Source organism: Phacochoerus africanus, chromosome 6 (assembly GCF_016906955.1).
Source record: "Phacochoerus africanus isolate WHEZ1 chromosome 6, ROS_Pafr_v1, whole genome shotgun sequence".
Taxonomy (NCBI): domain Eukaryota; kingdom Metazoa; phylum Chordata; class Mammalia; order Artiodactyla; family Suidae; genus Phacochoerus; species Phacochoerus africanus.
In genome coordinates this window covers 67,728,826-67,747,901 of record NC_062549.1, presented here as the reverse complement: position 1 = coordinate 67,747,901, position 19,076 = coordinate 67,728,826, and the positions used below count along the sequence as shown (strand labels likewise).

Below are 19,076 nucleotides of genomic sequence, written 5' to 3'. Positions count from 1 at the left end.
TCTTTTTTAAATCAATTTTAAATTTTAAATAAATTTCTAATGACTTAGAAATGTGTGTTAGTTTTGGTATACAGCAAGGTAAATCAGTTACACATATACATATCTCCATTCCTTTCCAGATTCTTTTCCCATGTAGGTTATTACACAGTACTGAGTAGATTATCCTGTGCTATACAGCAGATCCTTGTTACCCATCTATTTTATATATAGTAGTGTGTATATGTCAATCCTAAACCCTAATTTATCCCTCCAGCCCCACATTTCCCCTTTGGTAACCATAAATTTGGTTTTAAAATTTGAGTTTGTTTCTGTTTGCTAAGTTCTTTTTTTAAGATTTTTTTTGTTAGATTCCAAATATTAGTGATCTCCTATGATATTTGTCTTTCCTGTCTGACTGACTTCACTTAGTATGATAATTTTAGGTCCATCTATGTTGCTGCAAATGGCATTATTTCATTCTTTTTATGGCTAAGTAATATTCCATTATATATAGTACCACGTCTCTTTATCCATTCCTCTGCTGATGGACATTTAGGTTGCTCCCATGTCTTGGCTATTATAAATAGAACTACAGTGAACAATGGAGTGCATATGTCTTTCTGAATTATGGCTTTCTCCAGATATATGCCCAGAAGTGGGATTGCTAGATCATATGGTAGCTCTGTATTTAGTTTTTTTAAGGAACCTCCATACTATTCTCCATAGTGGATGTACCAGCTTACATTCCCACCAAAAGTGTAGGAGGGTACCCTTTCCTACACACTCTCTTCAGCATGCTCCACTTCTAATTCTAGTTCTCTTGCTATTTCCACCACATCTTCAGTGACTTCCTTCACTGAAGCCTTAAACCCCTTAAAGTCATCCATGAGGGTTAGAATCAACTTCTTCCAATCTCCTGCTAATGTTGTTATTTTGACCTCTTCCCATGAATCACGAAAGTTTTTCTTTTTTGGCCACACCTATGGCATGCTGAAGTTCCTGGGCCAGGGACCAAACCAAGCCACAGTAGCAACAAGGGCCAGAACAGTGACAATGATGGATCCTTAACCCACTGTGCCACAAGGGAAGTCTGAATCATGAATGTTCTTAATGGCATCTAGAATAGTGAATCCTTTCCAGATGGTTTGCATTTACTTTGCCCAGATACAGCAGGGGAATCACTACTATGGCAGGTACAGCCTTGTGAAATGTATTTCTTCAAAATTAAGACCTGAAAGTGGAAATTACTTCTTGATCTGAAGGCTGAGTATGGATGATGAAATATTAACAGGCATAAAATCAACATCAATCTTGTCGTACATCTCCAGACTTCTTGGGTGACCAGCTACACTGTCAACAAGCAGTAATATTTTGAAAAGAATCTTCTGTTCCCCCTATGCAGTAGGACTCAACAGCAGTCTTAAAATATTCAGTAAACCATGTTGTCAACAGATGTGCTGTCATCTAGGCTTTGTTGGTGCATTTATAGAGCACAGGCAGAGTAGATTAAGCATGATTCTTAAGGGCCCTAAGACTTTCAGAATGGTAAATAAGCACTGGCTTCAATTTAAAGTCATGAGCTGCATTAGCCCCTAACAAGAGGGTCAGCCTGTCCTCTGAAGCTTTGAAACCATGCACTGACTTCTCCTCTCTGGCTATAAAAGTCCTCAATGGCATCTTCTTCCAGTGTAAGGCTCTTTCATCTGTACTGGAAAGCTGCTGTTTAGTGAAGCCAGCTTCACTGGTTATCTTAGTCAGATCTGGATAACTTGCTGCAGCTTTTACATCAGCACTTGCTTCACCTTGCACTTTTATGTTATGGAGACAGCTTTTTTTCTTAAACCTCATGAACTAACTTTCGCTAGCTTCAAACTTTTCTTCTGCAGCTTCCTCACCCTTCTCAGCCTTTAAAGAACTGAAGAAAGTTAAAGCCATGCTCTAGATTGGGCTCTGGCTTAAGGGAATGTTGTGGTTCGTTTGATCTTCTATCCAGACCACTAAAACTTTCTCCATGTCAGCAATAACACTGTTTCACTTCCTTAAGATTTGTGAGTTCACTTCAGTAGCACTCTTAGTTTCCTTCCAGAACTTTTCCTTTGCATTTACGACCTGGCTAACTGGCACAAGAGCCTTAGCTTATGGCCTATGTCAGCTTTCAACATACACTCATCATTAAACTTAATTATTTCTAGCTTTTGATTTAAAGTGAGAGACATGTAACTCTTTCTTTCACTTGAATACTTAGGGCCATTGTAGAGGTGTTAACTAGTCTAATTTCAATATTGTTGTGTCTCACTGAATAGGGAAGCCAGAGGAAAGGGAGAGAGGCTGAGAATGGCTGATCATAGATGGAGCAGTCAGAATACACTCACACAAACATGCCATCTTATATGGGCAAGATTTGTGGTGCTCCCAAAACAATTACAATTGTAATATCAAAGATTACTGATCATGGATTACTATAACAAATATAATGAAAAAGTCTGAAATATTTTGAGAATTAACAAAAAGTGACAAACATGAAGTGCACAAATGCTGCTGGAGAAATAGCACTGACTTGTTCAAAGCAGGTAGCCACAAATCTTCAATGTGTAGAAAATGCAACATCTGCAAATCACAATAAAGCTAAGAGCAATAAACAAGGTATACTTGTATAAATAAAATGGACCCAGTCAATCTTTTTTTTTTTGTCTTTTTGCCTTTTCTACGGCCGCACCTGCGGCATAAGGAGGTTCCCAGGCTAGGGATCTAATCGGAGCTGTAGCTACTGGCCTACGCTAGAGTCACAGGAACATGAGATCCAAGAAATGTCTGCGACCTACATCACAGCTCACGGCAACACCGGATCCTTAACCCACTGAGTAAGGCCAGGGATCGAACCTGCAACCTCATGGTTCCTAGTCAGATTCGTTAACCACTGAGCCACCACAAGAACTCCTGGACCCTGTCAATCTTATGCACCAATGCACTTTTGGTTCTTACCACAACTTGCATATAACATCTAATGTCTACTGAGCAGTTATCAAGTGCAAGGTTCCACTGCAGGTGCTTTAAAATATGCTTTTAGGTCCTTGAACAACTTTGAGATAGATGCTATGATTGTTCTGATTGTACAAATGAGGAAAGAAACATAGATGCCTAAGTGATACACCCAAGATCACACACTTAGTAATAGGGCCAATGTTATAAAAACTGCTCTACCATACTTAAAACAGATAATAAATAATTGTTGAATGAATAAAAGAATGATCATAAAATTGAGTTAGAGGAATTTAGCGACACATAAAGCAAAAAAACTTCAAAATACTTTCAAGGCCACTGATATTTATAAAAGATAGTCTACAGACCTTTAAAAAGTCCTAAAATTAATAAATATATGATGGCAAATATGGTTGGCCCTTAAACAGTGTGAGGATTAATCATTTATAACTTAAAGTCAGCTCTCTGTATCTGCAGTTCCTGTGCATCCATGGATTCAACCAACCATGGACTGAGTAGTCTTGCAGTATTTACTACTGAAAAAATTCACATGTAAGTGTAACTGTGCAGTCAAACCTGCCTTGTTCAAAGGTCAACAGAACTCTGACTCACAAGGAGAAAATAAAACTGCCATGTTCCTAGGCAGTGGCAAACCTCATTTATTAGCTAAGTGATTTACTTCCTCAGACCAGCCTTGAAAAGAAGTACACACTAGATATTAAATTTGTACCTCAAAAATTTATAACTTACTATACCCATATTAAAGCTCAATAGTCCAAACTGCAAAGTTTAAGTCTATTAGTGCCAAGATATTTCTACTTTTTAAAATAATTAGGAGTTCCCGTCATGGCGCAGTGGTTAACGAATCCGACTAGGAACCATGAGGTTGCGGGTTCGGTCCCTGCCCTTGCTCAGTGGGTTAACGATCCGGCGTTGCCGTGAGCTGTGGTGTAGGTCGCAGACGCAGCTCGGATCCCGAGTTGCTGTGGCTCTGGCGTAGGCCGGTGGCTACAGCTCCGATTTGACCCCTAGCCTGGGAACCTCCATATGCCGCGGGAGCGGCCCAAGAAATAGCAAAAAGACAAAAAAATAAAATAAAATAAAATAATTAAGCACTAAATTTCAAAGAACCAAGGGAATAGAATAAAAATTTTTTAAAAGATTTGAACAGACATACCAGATATGACACATGAATGGCTAACAGGCATATAAAAAGATGCTCAACATCATTAGTCAAGGGAAATGCAAATCAAAAACCATGAGATGCCACTTCCTAGTGCTGGAATGGCTAGTCTACAGTCTAGAGATACACACTAACAAATACTGGTGAGGGATAGGCAGAAATGGGGACCCTCAAGGCTAATGCAGGAAAATAAAATGCTGCAGCCACTATGGAAAAAAGTTGGCAATTTCTTAAAACATTAAACATAAATTTGCCACATGATCCAGCAACTGCACCTTTAGGTACCTATCCAGGAGAAAGAATACACACCCAAACAAAGGCTTGTATGTAAATGTTGAAAGCAGTATTACTCATAACCACAAAAAGATGAAAATATAAATGTTCACTAATGGAGTTCCTATCGTGGCTCAGTGGAAACGTATCTGACTAGCATCCATGAGGAAGCAGGTGTGATTCATGGCCTCGCTCAGTGGGTTAAGGATCCGGTGTTGCTGTGAGCTGTGGTGTAGCCTGCAGCTGTGGTTCGGATCTGGCGTGGCTGTGGCTATGCTGTAGGCCAAGCAGTTACAGCTCCAATTCGACCCCTAGCCTGGGTACCTCTATATGCTGCAGGTGTAGCCCTAAAAGACAAAATAAATAAATTAATTAATTCATGTTCACCAACGGGAAAATGGATAAATGGAACATCGATTCTACACAAAAGAAAGCTATTCAGCAATAAAAAGGAACTAAATACTGATACACGGTAGAACACGGATAAAACTCAAAAACATGCTTTTCTGAAAAGGTCATACACAAAAGATTATATACTATATGATTCAATTTATATGAAATGTCCTGAAAATGCAAATCTAGAGACAAGAGAATAGGTAACTGGTTGCCTGGGGAGAGCATAGGGATTAACAATTAATGGACACGAGGGATTTTATAAAAGTGATGGAAACATTCAAAAACTGATTTCTGGTCATGGTTGCACAACACAATAAATTTACTTAAAAAAAACTGAGGAGTTCCCTTGGGGCTCAGCAGGTTAAGAACCTGACATAGTGTCCGTGAGGAGTCAGTGTGATCCTTGGCCTTACTCAGTGGGTTAAAGATCCAGCGTTGCCACAACCTGTGGCATAGGCTGGCAGCTACAGCTACGATTTGACCCCTAGCCTGGGAACTTCCATATGTGGCAGGGGCAGCTGTTAAAAAAAAAAAAAAAAAAAGAAAAAAAGAAAAAAAAAATGGGCTGTACACTTGCATTGGGTGAATCACATGATATGCAAAATAAGCCTTAAAGTTATATTAAAACAAAAAAAAAAGACATACCTAATTGAGATGAAGGATCTGTAACAGCCTAGAGAACAAATGACATTTAATTACATTGTAAAACTCAGCTAAGCAACTCAGCTAAAATGTAGGTGGCTGCAAATACAGAGGGGAAAAAAAAAAAGCCTTCATAACTGCAAAATAGTACTACATGTGCTCCAGCCAGTGTCAGGAGACTAATTTTTGTTCTCCAAAAAATTAGTCCCTTCAGAAAAAAAGAAAGCCATCTTTTTCTTTTTTTGTCTTTTTAGGGCTGCACCCATTGCATATGGAGGTTCCCAGGCTAGGGGTCCAATCAGAGCTGTTGCTGCTGGCCTATGCCAGAACCACAGCAATGTCAGATCTGAGCTGAGTCTTCGACCTATACCAGAGCTCACAGCAATGCCGGATTCTTAACCCACTAATGAGGCCAGGGATCGAACCCGCAACCTCATGGTTGGATTGATTTCCGCTGTAATATGATGGGAACTCCCAAGCCATCTTATTCTTGAGTCCTTTTTAAGTCTCCCATTTCACAGTGTACTCTTTTCATTTTAACAGCTTTTAAAACTTTTTATTATGGAAAATTCCAAACATGTTCAACAAGAGAGAATAAATAATATAATGAATCCCCATGTCCTATTATTCTTCTGCAGCAATTATGTTTCTATACCTTCTATCACTTCATGCTTCCCTTTCCCAATGAAGTCAATTAAAGCAAATTCCAGGCATACCAGTTAACTTATAAATACTTCAGTATGCTGTTACTTTTTTTTTTTTTCAAACATAAAAATAACCATGATCTGGAGTTCCCGTTGTGGCGCAGCAGAAACGAATCTGACTAGGAACCATGAGGTTGCAGGTTCGATCCCTGGCCTCGCTCAGGGGATTAAGGATCCAGTGTTGCTGTGAGCTGTGCTATAGGTGGCAGACATGGCTCAGATCTGATGTTGCTGTGGCTGTGGTGCAGGCCAGCTGCTGTAGCTCTGATTCAACCCCTAGCATGGGAATCTCCATATGCTGCAGGAGTGGCCCTAAAAAGCAAAAAAAAAAAAAAACCCAAAACAAAACCATGATCAGTTTATGATCAGTTTAGAAAATCTGGAAAATACAGAAATGTATAAAGGAAAAAAGACACCAACCATAATAGCACAATATAGAAATAAATCCAGTTAACAATGTAATGTATAATGTTTTAGGGTAAACTTTTTATTAAAGTAAAACATACATGGTGGAAGGTGTACAAGTTATGTGTTCAGTTCAATACTTTCTTTCACAAATATACCTTTGTAACTGCCACTTTACTTGGAAAAACCAAATGATTTAAGCAACTATTTTAATATTATGTAGATACTTACGGTTTTGTACATAAATTGTCTATACATCTCTTTGCCAATTACAGTGCAGGAGGATAAGAACTTAACATTTATATAATGTATCTTGTATCAATTCTATAATAACCCCATGAAGTGGGCATTAGAGATGAAGAAAAGGGACCCAAAGAAACTGGTTAACTTTGTTTCAGATCGAATAAACAACAGAATCCAGATTAGAATAAAAAACTGCCTATCAGGGCTTTTTCCACCATACTATGGCATCTATCTGAACACTATAAAGAAAAAAAAAGAGAATGCTGGTCCTTTTCTTTGATCCTGACACTACTTATTCTTTCTGCCTTTTTATACAACACTGATAACCATCATAGATAATTTAAACAGTAATGTGAGTTTTACAAAAGAGTAGACTAAGTAAAAGTATAATGTGTGTGCAATACTGCTGGAAGCCTTAGGAGGTCACTAAAGTAAAAAAAAAAAAAAAAAAAAAAGAAGAAGAGGTAAAATAACCCAACAACTTAAATTTTAGAATTTCAGGTGTTTATTAACTCAAAATGGATTAAAGCTTTAAATGCAAAAGCTAAAACTCTTAGAAGAAAATATAAAGGGAAAGTTTCATAACATTAAATTTGGCAATGATTTACTGGATATGACAACAAGAGCACAGGACACTAAGGTAAAAATAAATTAGACTACATCAAAATTTAAAACTGTGCAAAGGATGTAATTAACAGAATTAAAAGGCCATTTAAGGAATGGGAGAAAACATTTGAAAATCATTTATCTGATAGAGTTAATACCCAAAATTTATAAGGAATTCCTACAACTCAACAACAACAGAAACCAATCCAATTTAAAAGTGGGCAAAGGACTTCAACAGACGTTTCTCCAAAGTAAGACAAATGGCCAATGAGCACAAGAAAAGATGCTCAACACCACTAATCAGGGAAATGCAAATCAAAACCACAGTGAGATACCACTTCACAGCCATGAGAATGACAACTGTCAGAAAAACACAATGTATCAAGTGGTGAGGATATGAAGAAACGACCCCTTGTGCACTTTTGGAGAAAATATAAAATGTTGCAGCTGCTACTGAAAACACTATGACAATTCCTCAAAAAATTTTATTTTATTTTGTCTTTTGTCTTTTTAGGGCCGCACCAGTGGCACATGGAGGTTCCCAGGCTGGGGTCAAATCAGAGCTGTTGCTGTGGCCAGAGACACAGCAACGCCAGACCTGAGCCGCACCTGCAACCTACACTATAGCTCACAGCAATGCAGTGTCCTTACCCCACTGAGCAAGGCCAGGGATTGAACCTGCCAGCTCATGGTTCCTAGTTGGATTCGTTTCTACTGTGCCATAACGGGAACTCTGACAATTCCTAATAAAATTTTAAATATAGTAAGATGTAGAAATTCTGCTTCTGAGCATATACCAAGAATTAAAAGCAAGGCCTTAAATACTTGTATACCCATGTTCATGGCTGCATTATTCACAACAGCCAAAATGTGGAAAAAACCCAAGTTTCCATCAACAGACAAATAAACAAAACACGGCATGTATATAGTTGACTCTTGAACAATTCAGGGGTTAGAGAAATCAACCCTCTGTACAGTGGAAAATCTACATATAATTTACAGTTGGCTCCTTTTATATGCAATTCCTCCGAATCTGTGATTCCTCCACATTCACAGCTTCAACCAACTGTGATCATGTAGTACTGTAGCATTTACCACTAGGAAAAAATCCGCATATACATGGATCCTCATATTTCGAACTCATGTTGTTTAAGGGTCAACTGTATTTACGGTGAACTATTATTCAGCCTTATAAAGGAAGGAAATTCTGACATGCTTATAACATGGATTAAACTTGAAGACATTAAGCTATATGAAACAAGAGACAAATCCTGTACAATCCCACTTATATGAAGTCCCTGGAGGAATCAAATTCATGAAGACAGAAAGTAAAATGAAGAGTGGTTGCCAGGGGGTGTGAGGTGGGAGGGAGCATTCAAAACTGTTCAATGGTAGTAAGTTTTAGTTTTGCAAGACGAAAAAAAAAATCTGGAGATGGGTTGCACAACATTGTGACCATACTTAAGATTACTAAATGGCATACTTCAAAATGGCTAAGTTGATAAATTTTATGATATGGGTATTTTACCACAAATTAAAAAGAAAAAAATAATTTGTTTTGGATAAGACGGCGTACACCCATTTCTCACAAGTCCTCTCTCTTACAACTAAAAATTCTAGCACATATAATACAACAAATAAAGACTCTGAATGATAGAACGCACAATGTCTCAGAACCTTGGAACCATCGTATCAACACAGTGAATTCCTGGATTTTCTTTGTGTATCCTATACACCCTGGATGGCATGCTAGAAAAGCCTCCAACCTGTAACTGCCAACAGGCACAGACAAAAAAACAAAAACAGAAACTCAAGAAAAGCCATCTCCCTCTAGCAAAAGGACAGGGGAAAGCAGCCCTGATAATATGTGCCCTACTCTAGGCAAAGACTAAAGGAAAAACTGCACCTGCTCTCAATGAGGGTGAGAGGTGAGATGGACTTAGGGTCCACCTGGTGGCAGTGAGGCAGAACAAGTGACCATGAGCTTTCCCCACCAAGGTGATGTAAGTGGGGCAGTTAAACTTCCAATCCCACAAAGTGGTGCATGGTAATAATGGTTGGGCAGTCCTCTTTCCCCACAGGGTCAATGTCAGAAGGGCCAAGCGAGGGGGAACTGAATTTCAACTCCCAGCCCAGCAGCAACTAGACAGTTTAAGTAGGCCCTTTGTTTTCACCTACTCTGGTGTTGCCTGGACATGTGCACTACACCTGAAGAGGGTGACTTCAAAACGAATATTAAATAGGATCCAGAATCTCACAACATATCCAAAATATTCAGTATACAATTCAAAATCATCCACCATATCAAGTACCAGGAAAATTTTAAATTAACTTCAACAAGCAAAGAGAAGTGACAGATGCCAATTCGAAGATGACAGATACTATAATTATCTTAAAGCAGCCATCATTAAAAAAAAAAAAAAAAAAAAAAGGGAGTTCCCGTCGTGGCGCAGTGGTTAACGAATCCGACTAGGAACCATGAGGTTGCGGGTTCAGTCCCGGCCCTTGCTCAGTGGGTTAACGATCCGGCTTTGCCGTGAGCTGTGGTGTAGGTTGCAGACACGGCTCGGATCCCGCGTTGCTGTGGCTCTGGCGTAGGCTGGTGGCTGCAGCTCCGATTGGACCCCTAGCCTGGGAACCTCCATATGCCGTGGGAGCGGCCCAAAGAAATAGCAAAGACAAAAAAAAAAAAAATATGAACCAGCTATATGCTATCTATATCAATCTAGCGTCAATATAATGATACAAGTAGGGTGGAGGTAGAAAAAGATATACCATAACACATAATCAAAAAAAGGCAGGAATGGGAGTTCCCATTGTGGCTCAGAGGAAATGAATCTGACTAGTATCGATGAGGATGCAGGTCTGATCCCTGGCCTTGCTCAGTGGGTTAAGGATCTGATATTGCTGTGAACCATGGTGTAGGTCAAAGAGGCAGCTTCGATATGTTGTAGGCTGGTGGCTACAGCTCCAATTCAACCCCTCACCTGGGAACCTCCATATGCCATGTGGCAGTCCTAAAAAGACAAAAAATAAAAAATAAAAAAGGTAGGAATGGTCATACCAATATCAGACAAAATAGAACAAAAAAAATGACCAGAAACAAAGGACATTACATAATGATCAAAAAGGGTGAATACAACAAGAACACATAGAAATCCTACGTGTGTATGTAAAAAAAAAAAAAAAAAAAGGCAGACAGCTTCACAACACATGAAGCACAAACAAATACAACTCAAAGAAAAAGCAGACAAATCTACAATTTCAGTTGAAGACTGTAGCACTCCTTTCACATTTAATAGAACTACTAGACAAAAACCACCGAAGATACAGAACTAAGTAAACACCATCAAACTACAGGATCAAAATTTATTATTATTATTTTTTGTCTTTTGTCCTTTTAGGGCTGCACCCACGGCACATGGAGGTTCCCAGGCTAGGGGTCTAATCAGAGCTGTTGCTGCCGGCCTACACTGGAGGCACAGCAATGCCAGATTCGAGCTGCGTCTGCAACCTACACCACAGCTCCCGGCAGCACCAGATCCTTAACCCACTGAGCGAGGCCAGGCATCAAACCCGCAACCTCATGGTTCCTAGTCAGATTCATTTCTGCTGCGCCACTACGGAAACTCCAGGATGCTAAATTTATACAACACCCCCCTCAACAAGAGAAGAATACACACTCTTTTAAAATGCCCATAAATATTCACTAAGATAGTCCATATCCTGTGCCATAAAATATAAATATAAAAGAACAAATATTCGTATTCAACAAACACAAAAGAACTGAAATCCTACAGAATACTGATCAATATTATTTGATCACAATGGAATAAAACTAGAAATGAAAGCGAAAACAGTAATATTTCCAAACACATACTTAAGTAACATACTTAAAAACACTCCAGGGGTCAAGAAGAAGTCCTAAGTGAAAATTTTAAAATACAGAAACAAAATTAAAACAAAACTACAACAAACAAATTCTGTGGGACACAGCTAAAATGTGCTGAGACATTTATAGCAGTGAATGCTTATATTAGAAAAGAAAAACAGGTGGGATTTATTCCTGGGATGCAAAGATAGTTCAACATACACCCATCAATCAAAAAGACATAGGATTAACAAAATGAAGGATAAAAAACATATTTCAATTTATGCAGAAAAAACATTTGACAAAATACAACATCCTTTCACAATAAAAACTCAAAAAAATTGTGTATAGAAGGAATGTATCTTAACGTAATAAAGACCACAGATGACAAACCCACAACTAACATCATACTCAACGGTGAAAAGTGAAAGCTTTTCCTCTAAGCTCAAGAACAAGATAAGAATGCCCTTTCTTGCCAACTCCAATACAGTACTGGAAATCTTAGCCTAGAAGTACTAAGCAAGAAAAAGAAATAAAAGACATCAAAAACAGAAAGGAAGAAATAGAACTTTGTTTGCAGACTGTCATCTGAGATCTTATATATAGATAACCCTAAAGAATCCAATCAAGAACTTCTAGACACACAGAAATTAACTGTGTTTCTATATACCAACAATGAACTATTAGAGAATTTTCTAAGAAATCAACCCCATTTACAATGACATAAAAAAATAAAATGTTTAGGAATAAATTTAACCAAGGAAGTGAAAAGATCCGTACACTGAAAAATGAAAGACACTGACCAAAGTAAACACAAACAATGAAAAGATATTCCATGTTTATGGATCAGAAGAATAAACCATACCACCCAAAGAAATCCACAGATTCAATGCACTATCTTAGCAAAATTCCGATGGTATTTTTCAGAGAAACAGAAAAGACAACCCTGAAATTTGTATGGAACCACAAAAGACCCTGAATAGCCAAAATGATCTTGAGAAAGAAAAGCAAAGCTGAAATCATCATACTTCCTGATCTTAAACTGTATTATAAATCTATGGTAATCCAAAGCAGTCTGATATCAGCATAAAAATAGACACACAAATCAAAAAAGCTGAATTGAGAGTCCAGAAATAAACCCATGCATAAACTATATCAACTAATCTTCTACAAAGGATCCAAGAATATGCAATGGGTGAAAGGATAGTTTCTTTAGGAAACTGGTGGCTGGGAAAACTAAAGAGCCATATGCAAAGGAATGAAACTAAACTCCTATCTTACACCATACCCAAAATGGATGTGTTCTGAACGTTAAGACATGAAAATGTCAAACTCTGAGAAGAAAACACAGGATGTAAGCTTCTTGGTCTTACTAATGATTTTTTTGGATTAGACAGCAAAAGCAGAGGCAACAAAAGCAAAATTAAACAAATGGGACTACATCAAACTAAGAAGCTTCTGCAGAACAAAGGAAACTATCAGTAAAACGAAAGCAACCTATGGAATGCAAAAAAATATCTGCAAGTCACTTATCTGATAAGAGATTAATGTTCAAAATATACAAGGAACTCATACAACTCAACAGCAAAAACACCCAATCCAATTAAAAAGTGGGCAAAATCTGAATAGATATTTTTCCAAAGACAACATACGAATGGCCTACAAGTTAATAAAAAGGTGTTCAACACCACTAATCATTAGGGAAATGCAAATCAAAACCACATTAAAATATCACTTCATACCTGTTAGGCTGTCTATTATCACAAAGACAACTGATAACAAATGCTGGCAAGAATACAGAGAAAAGAAAACCTCGGTACACTGTGGGCAGGAATGTAAACTGATATAGCCACTATGGCAATAGTATAAAGGTGGCCCAAGAAATTAAAAAGAGAACTATCATATGATCCAACAATTCCATTTCTGGGTATACATTCGAAGGGAACAAATTCATTATCTCAGGGAGGGATAAATTAGGAGTTTGGGATTAACACATACACACTCCCATATATAAAATAGATAATCATCAAGGACCTACTGTATAGCACAGGGAACCCTATTCAATACTCCGTAATAACCTACGTGGGGAAAAAAATCTGAGAAAGAATGAAGAAAAATATATATATGCATAAATGAATCATTTTACTGTATACCTGAAACTACCATGACATTGTAAATCAACTATAATATAAAATTAACATTTTTTAAAATATCATTATCTCAAAGAGATATCTGTTGCCCAAGTTCATATTACTTACAAGGGCAAGGACTTCCTGTTTTGGCTCAGAGGGTTAAGAATCTGACTAGCAATCATGAGGATGTAGGTTTGATCTCTGGCCTCGTTCAGTGGGCGAAGGGGACTGGCATTGCTGCAAGGTTTGGCTTAGGTTGCAGATGTGGCTTGGATCTAGCATTGCTGTGGCTGTGGCGTAGGCCAGCAGTTGCAGCTCTGATTCAACCCTAGCCTGGGAACCTCCATATGCCATGGGTGCGGCCCTAAAAAGACAAAACAAAAACAAAAAAATAGGCGAGATACAGAAATAACCTAAGTGTCCGTCAACAGATGAATGCATAAAGACGTGGTATGGAGTTCCCTTGTGGTGTAGCAGGTCAAGAGTATGGTGTGTACTCTAGCGGCTTGGGTCGATCTGTGGTTCAGGTTTGATCCCTGGCACAGGAACTTCCACATGTCGTGGATGCAGCCCCCCCAAACAACTAAATAAATGCAATGGGGTATTATTAATTTTTTTTGTCTTTTTTTCAGGGCCACACTTGCAGCATATGGAGATTCCCAGGCTAGGGTCAAATCAGAGCCGTAACGCCAGCCTACACCACAGCATTGCGGGATGTGAGCCGCGTCTTCAACTTACACCACAGCTCATGGCAACGCAGGATCCTCTACCCACTGAGCAAGGCCAGGGATCAAGCTGGCATCCTCATGGTTACTAGTCAGATTCATTTCCACTGAGCCATGACAGGAACTCCTGGAAAACTATTCAGCCTTGTGACAACATGGATGAAGTTGGAGGGCCCTGTGCTAAGTGAAACAAGCCAGACAGAGAAAAACAAATACTGCATGGTATCACCTATACACAGAATCCAAAAAAACTGAACTCACAGAAATAGAGAGTAGAATGGTGGTTGCCAGGAGGTGAAGTTGACGAAAATAGGGAGAAGCTGGTAAAAGGATACAAATTTTCAATTATAAGATGAATAAAGTAGGATTTAACATATAATGTGGTATCAGATGGTTTTGCTGGAAAATTCTACCAAATGTTTATATAAAAATCAGAGTTCCTGTTGGGGCTTAGCAGAAACGAATCTGACTAGCATCCATGAGGATGCAGGTTCAATCCCTGGCCTCACTCAGTGGGTTAAGGATCTGGTGTTGCTGTGAACTATGGTTTAGGCTGCAGACTCGGCTTGGATCCTGTGTTGCTCTGGTTGTGGTGTAGGTCAGCGGCTATAGCTCTGATTTGATCCCTAGCCTGGGAACCTCCATAGGCCACAGGTGTGGCCCTAAAAGACAAAAAACAAAAAACAAATGTTTATAGAAAAATTAACACCAATTCTGTATAATCTCTTTCAGAAAATGGAAGAGTATAGGACACCTTTCAACTCATTTTGTGAGGTCAGTCTTATCCTGACGATAAAACTGGAATGCTGTATAATTAAGAATTTGGGTGGTTTTTGTCCCCGGTACTGGGAGAAGCCCTCTACCCTTGGAATGTACCAGTTAAAAGAGATTGCCTTTTTTTTTCAATTCACAGCAGGCCTCTAGGATAGTTTCAAGACCAGCCAGCAGCCATGCTGCAAAGACCAACTAAGTGGCCTTGAACCACATGGTCTTGGCCTGACCTCCAGAGAGGGGAGGGGAGACTGCAGACTGGGTTTAATCATGCAGCCACTGATTCAGATTCAATCATGCCTATGTAATAAAACCCCAAATAAAGGCCTAGACACCTGAAGCTGGGGTAAGTTTCCCTAGTTGGTGATATACACTGATGTGGCAGAAGAGTGATACAGGCTGAGGACACGAAAGCTTTGCATTTGGAGCTCTCCCAGATTTTGTCTAAGGGGTCTCTTAGATGGTCCTGATTTGTTTCCTTTATAATAAAACCATATCCTAACCGGCACTTTTCTGAGTTCTGTGAGTTGTTCTAGTAAATGTGATGGGATAATGGGAACCCCCAATTTGTAGCCAGGTGGGTAGAAGTGCAAATGCCCTGACAGCTGTGGACCGTGGGGCTGGTGTCCAAAGTGAGGAGGTTTATGGAGGTCAATGCCCCTAACCTGTCAAATCTGACCTGAGAGCAGGTAGTAAGTGCCAGAATTACACTGCACAAAGACAGATAAAGAAAATGCAATCCAGTATCTCATGAGTGAAGATATAAAAATCATCAACAAAATATTAGCAAACAGAATACAGCAACCTATAGAAAGAATTATACTTCATGACCAATTGGGATTTATTCCAAGGATCCAAGGCTAATTCAATATTTAAAAAATCAACCCCTGTAATCTATCATGGAAACAGGCAAAAGAAGAAAAATCACATGATCATCAACTGATGCAAAAAAAAAAAATCTGACAAAATTCAACTTCCATTCATGATAAAAACTCTCAGAAACCAAGCAACAGAAAGGAACTTCTCCAACTTTTAAGAGTAGCTACAAAAAACCTACTGCTAACACCAAATTTAATGGTTAAAAATGGAATGATTTCTCCCAAGATCTGGGACAAGGCAAAATGGCTGCTGTCACCATTTCTATTCAACTTTGTACTGAACATCCCAGTCACGTCATCAGGTAAGAAAAAGAAGGGTCATGCAGCTTGTAAAAAAAGAGAAAGAACTGTTTTTATTCACAAATGACTTAACTGTCTAAGTAAAAAAATCCCAAGAAATCTAGAAGAGGAAAAACACTTAGAATTTATAAATCCATTTATTTTACAAAGTTTTAGCACACAAAAACAAATACAACTTCTATACATTAGCAAGGAACAACTGGTTAAAAAATAATAATGTTTACAATAGCTCTCCCCAAAATGAAATTTTTATGCATAAACTTTAAATGTGTACAGGATGTATACTGAAGAAATTAAAGAAGAACTATAAGAATAGGAGATATATATATTCACGGATTGGAAGACTCAAAATAGTACAAGACGGCAATTCTCTCCAAACTGATTTACAGATTTAACCAACTCCCAATCACAGTCCAGTAAAATTTTCTGTGTATAGGTAAGAGAATTCTCAAATTTCCAAGGAAAAGCAATGTAAACTAGAAGAGAAAAAATATTTCTGATAAAGAATAAAATGGGAGGAAACAACATCTGATTTTAAGTCTTTAAAATTGCAATAATCAAAACAACATGGCATTGAAGAAGGAACAGACACAGAGACCAATGAACTGATACAGGCCCACAGAGATATAACCAACTGATTTTTGACAATGGTGCAAAGGCAATTCAAAAAGGACAATCTTGGAGTTCCCGTCATGGCTCAGTGGCTAACAAACCCAACTGGTATCCATGAGGATGCAGGTTCGAACCCTGGCCTTGCTCAGTGGGTTAAGGATCCACTGCTGCCGTGAGCTGTGGTATATAAGTTGCAGACGTGGGTCAGATCTGGTGTTGCTATGGCTGTGGCACAGGCCGAAGCTGTAGATATGATTCAATCCCTAGCCTGTGAACCTCCATATGCTGTGGGTGCGACCCTAAAAAGACAAAAGACCAAAAAAAAAAAAGGATAATCTTTCCAACAAATGGTGTTGGAACAGTTAGGCATTAAAAAAAAATTAACAGATTAGACTTTACAAAGATTAAAATCTTTTGTGAAAGGCACTGTTATGAAAATGAAAGGGTAAGCTGCAGAAGATAATTGCAACACACGTATGTGACAAAGGACTTGTGGAGAATAAATACATAGTTATTTTAAAACTTTTAAAGAAAACTCAATAGTAAGAAAGCAAATGACCAAATTAAAAAATGAGCAAAAAGGGAGTTCCCGTCGTGGCGCAGTGGTTAACGAATCCGACTAGGAACCATGAGGTTGCGGGTCTGGTCCCTGCCCTTGCTCAGTGGGTTAACGATCCGGCATTGCCGTGAGCTGTGGTGTAGGTTGCAGACGCGGCTCGGATCCCGAGTTGCTGTGGCTCTGGTGTAGGCCGGTAGCTACAGCTCCGATTGGACCCCTAGCCTGGGAACCTCCATATGCCGCGGGAGTGGCCCAAGAAATAGCAAAAACAAGACCAAAAAAAAAAAAAAAAAAGAGCAAAAAGGAATTCCCTGGTGGTTCAGGGTTAAGGATCGGCATTGTCACTGCTTTGGTGCACGTTTCATCCCTGGCCTGGGAACTTCTGCATGCCTTGGGCAAGGCCAAAAATCTTTTAAAAATAAAAGTTTAAAAAAATGAACAAAAGACTTAGGGCACTTCACCAAAGGGATATACACACAGCAAATAAATACACAAAAAGATATTCAACATCACTGGCCATTAAGGAAACAGAAATGAAAACCACAATGAGATACCACTGTGCGCCTGCTAAAACGATTTAGAAATAGTTAAAATAGGGACTCAAGAGTTAGTAAGAAACTGCAACAACTGGAACTCTCACACTGGTGGTGGGAACATAAATGGTACAGCCACTTGGAAAGACTGAAAGTTTCTTATAAGTTAAACATATACTTACCATACGACCCAGCAATGTCACTCCTGGGTACCTAGTCTAGAGAAATGAAAACTTATGTTCAAATAAGTATCTATACACAGACATTTATAGCAGCTCTAGTCATACTGCCAAAACCTGGGAACAACTAAGATGTTCTTCAATGAGTGATGGATAAACAAACTATAGTACATCCATACAGTGGCATATTACTGAGCGATAAAAAGGAATAGACTATTAATACATGCAACAATTTGGATGAATCTCAAAGACATACTGAATGAAAGAAGCCAGCCTCAAAAGCCTGCATTCGATGTACATGACATTCTCAAAAAGAGAAAACTTTAGTGACACAGAACAGAGCAGTGACTGCCAGGGGATTAGAGATGAGGAGAAAGGTGTGATTATAGAGCGACAGCAAGAAAGAAAATTTGGGAGTGCTAAAACCATTCTGTATCTCAATTGTGATAGAGATCACACAAATCTTTACAGGTGTTAAAATTTATGGAACTGCACACCAAAAAAAAGTTGATTTTACTCTATGATAATGAAAAATACAAATTGAAGTAAGATGCTCAGGCCCATGTCTAAGGCTTAGCAAATCAGGATCTCCAGTAATGTGATGCAGCTGGTTACATTTTTAAGATGATCTCCAAGGACAAGAAGGGCCAACTGCTGTAACTTTCTCGAATTTGATTTCTCCAGTATTCTACTTGTTTAGGTCAGGCCCTCATCTCTCATCAGGCCTACTGACTCATCTTCATTCTTGAACCCTATCCGCGCCAAAGCAATCTTTAACAGGCTAAAGTTCAAGCTCTTTAGCATGGAGCACAAGAATCTCTAAGATTTGGGCCCTGTCTACCACACTCATCTCTCTGCATGCCCTTCCTTGCACTTCACACTTGACTAATAAAAGAACACTCTAAATCCCCTGAAGTGATCTCCTTTTCTACACCTCTAGGCTTTTGCTCAAACTATATGTCCTCTGCCTAGAATTCTACCCCCACTACTCCTCTGCCTGGCAAATACCTTTCAAGACTGCTTCAGTCATGTATTCCATGTCACTCCCAATTAAAAATCTTCAGTGGTTCCCTACCCATAATCACCATCATCTATAATACTGTCCA

The 19,076-nt window shown here is 38.8% G+C and overlaps 1 protein-coding gene and 1 pseudogene across 2 annotated transcripts in view; both read right to left on the bottom strand.

The window, feature by feature from the left end:
- The window catches only part of ARFGEF1 (ADP ribosylation factor guanine nucleotide exchange factor 1), a 147,060-nt gene that overhangs the window by 109,988 nt on the left and 17,996 nt on the right, over positions 1-19,076 (bottom strand). The window lies entirely within an intron of this gene.
- On the bottom strand, positions 501-18,774 carry LOC125130024 (tigger transposable element-derived protein 1-like; annotated as a pseudogene).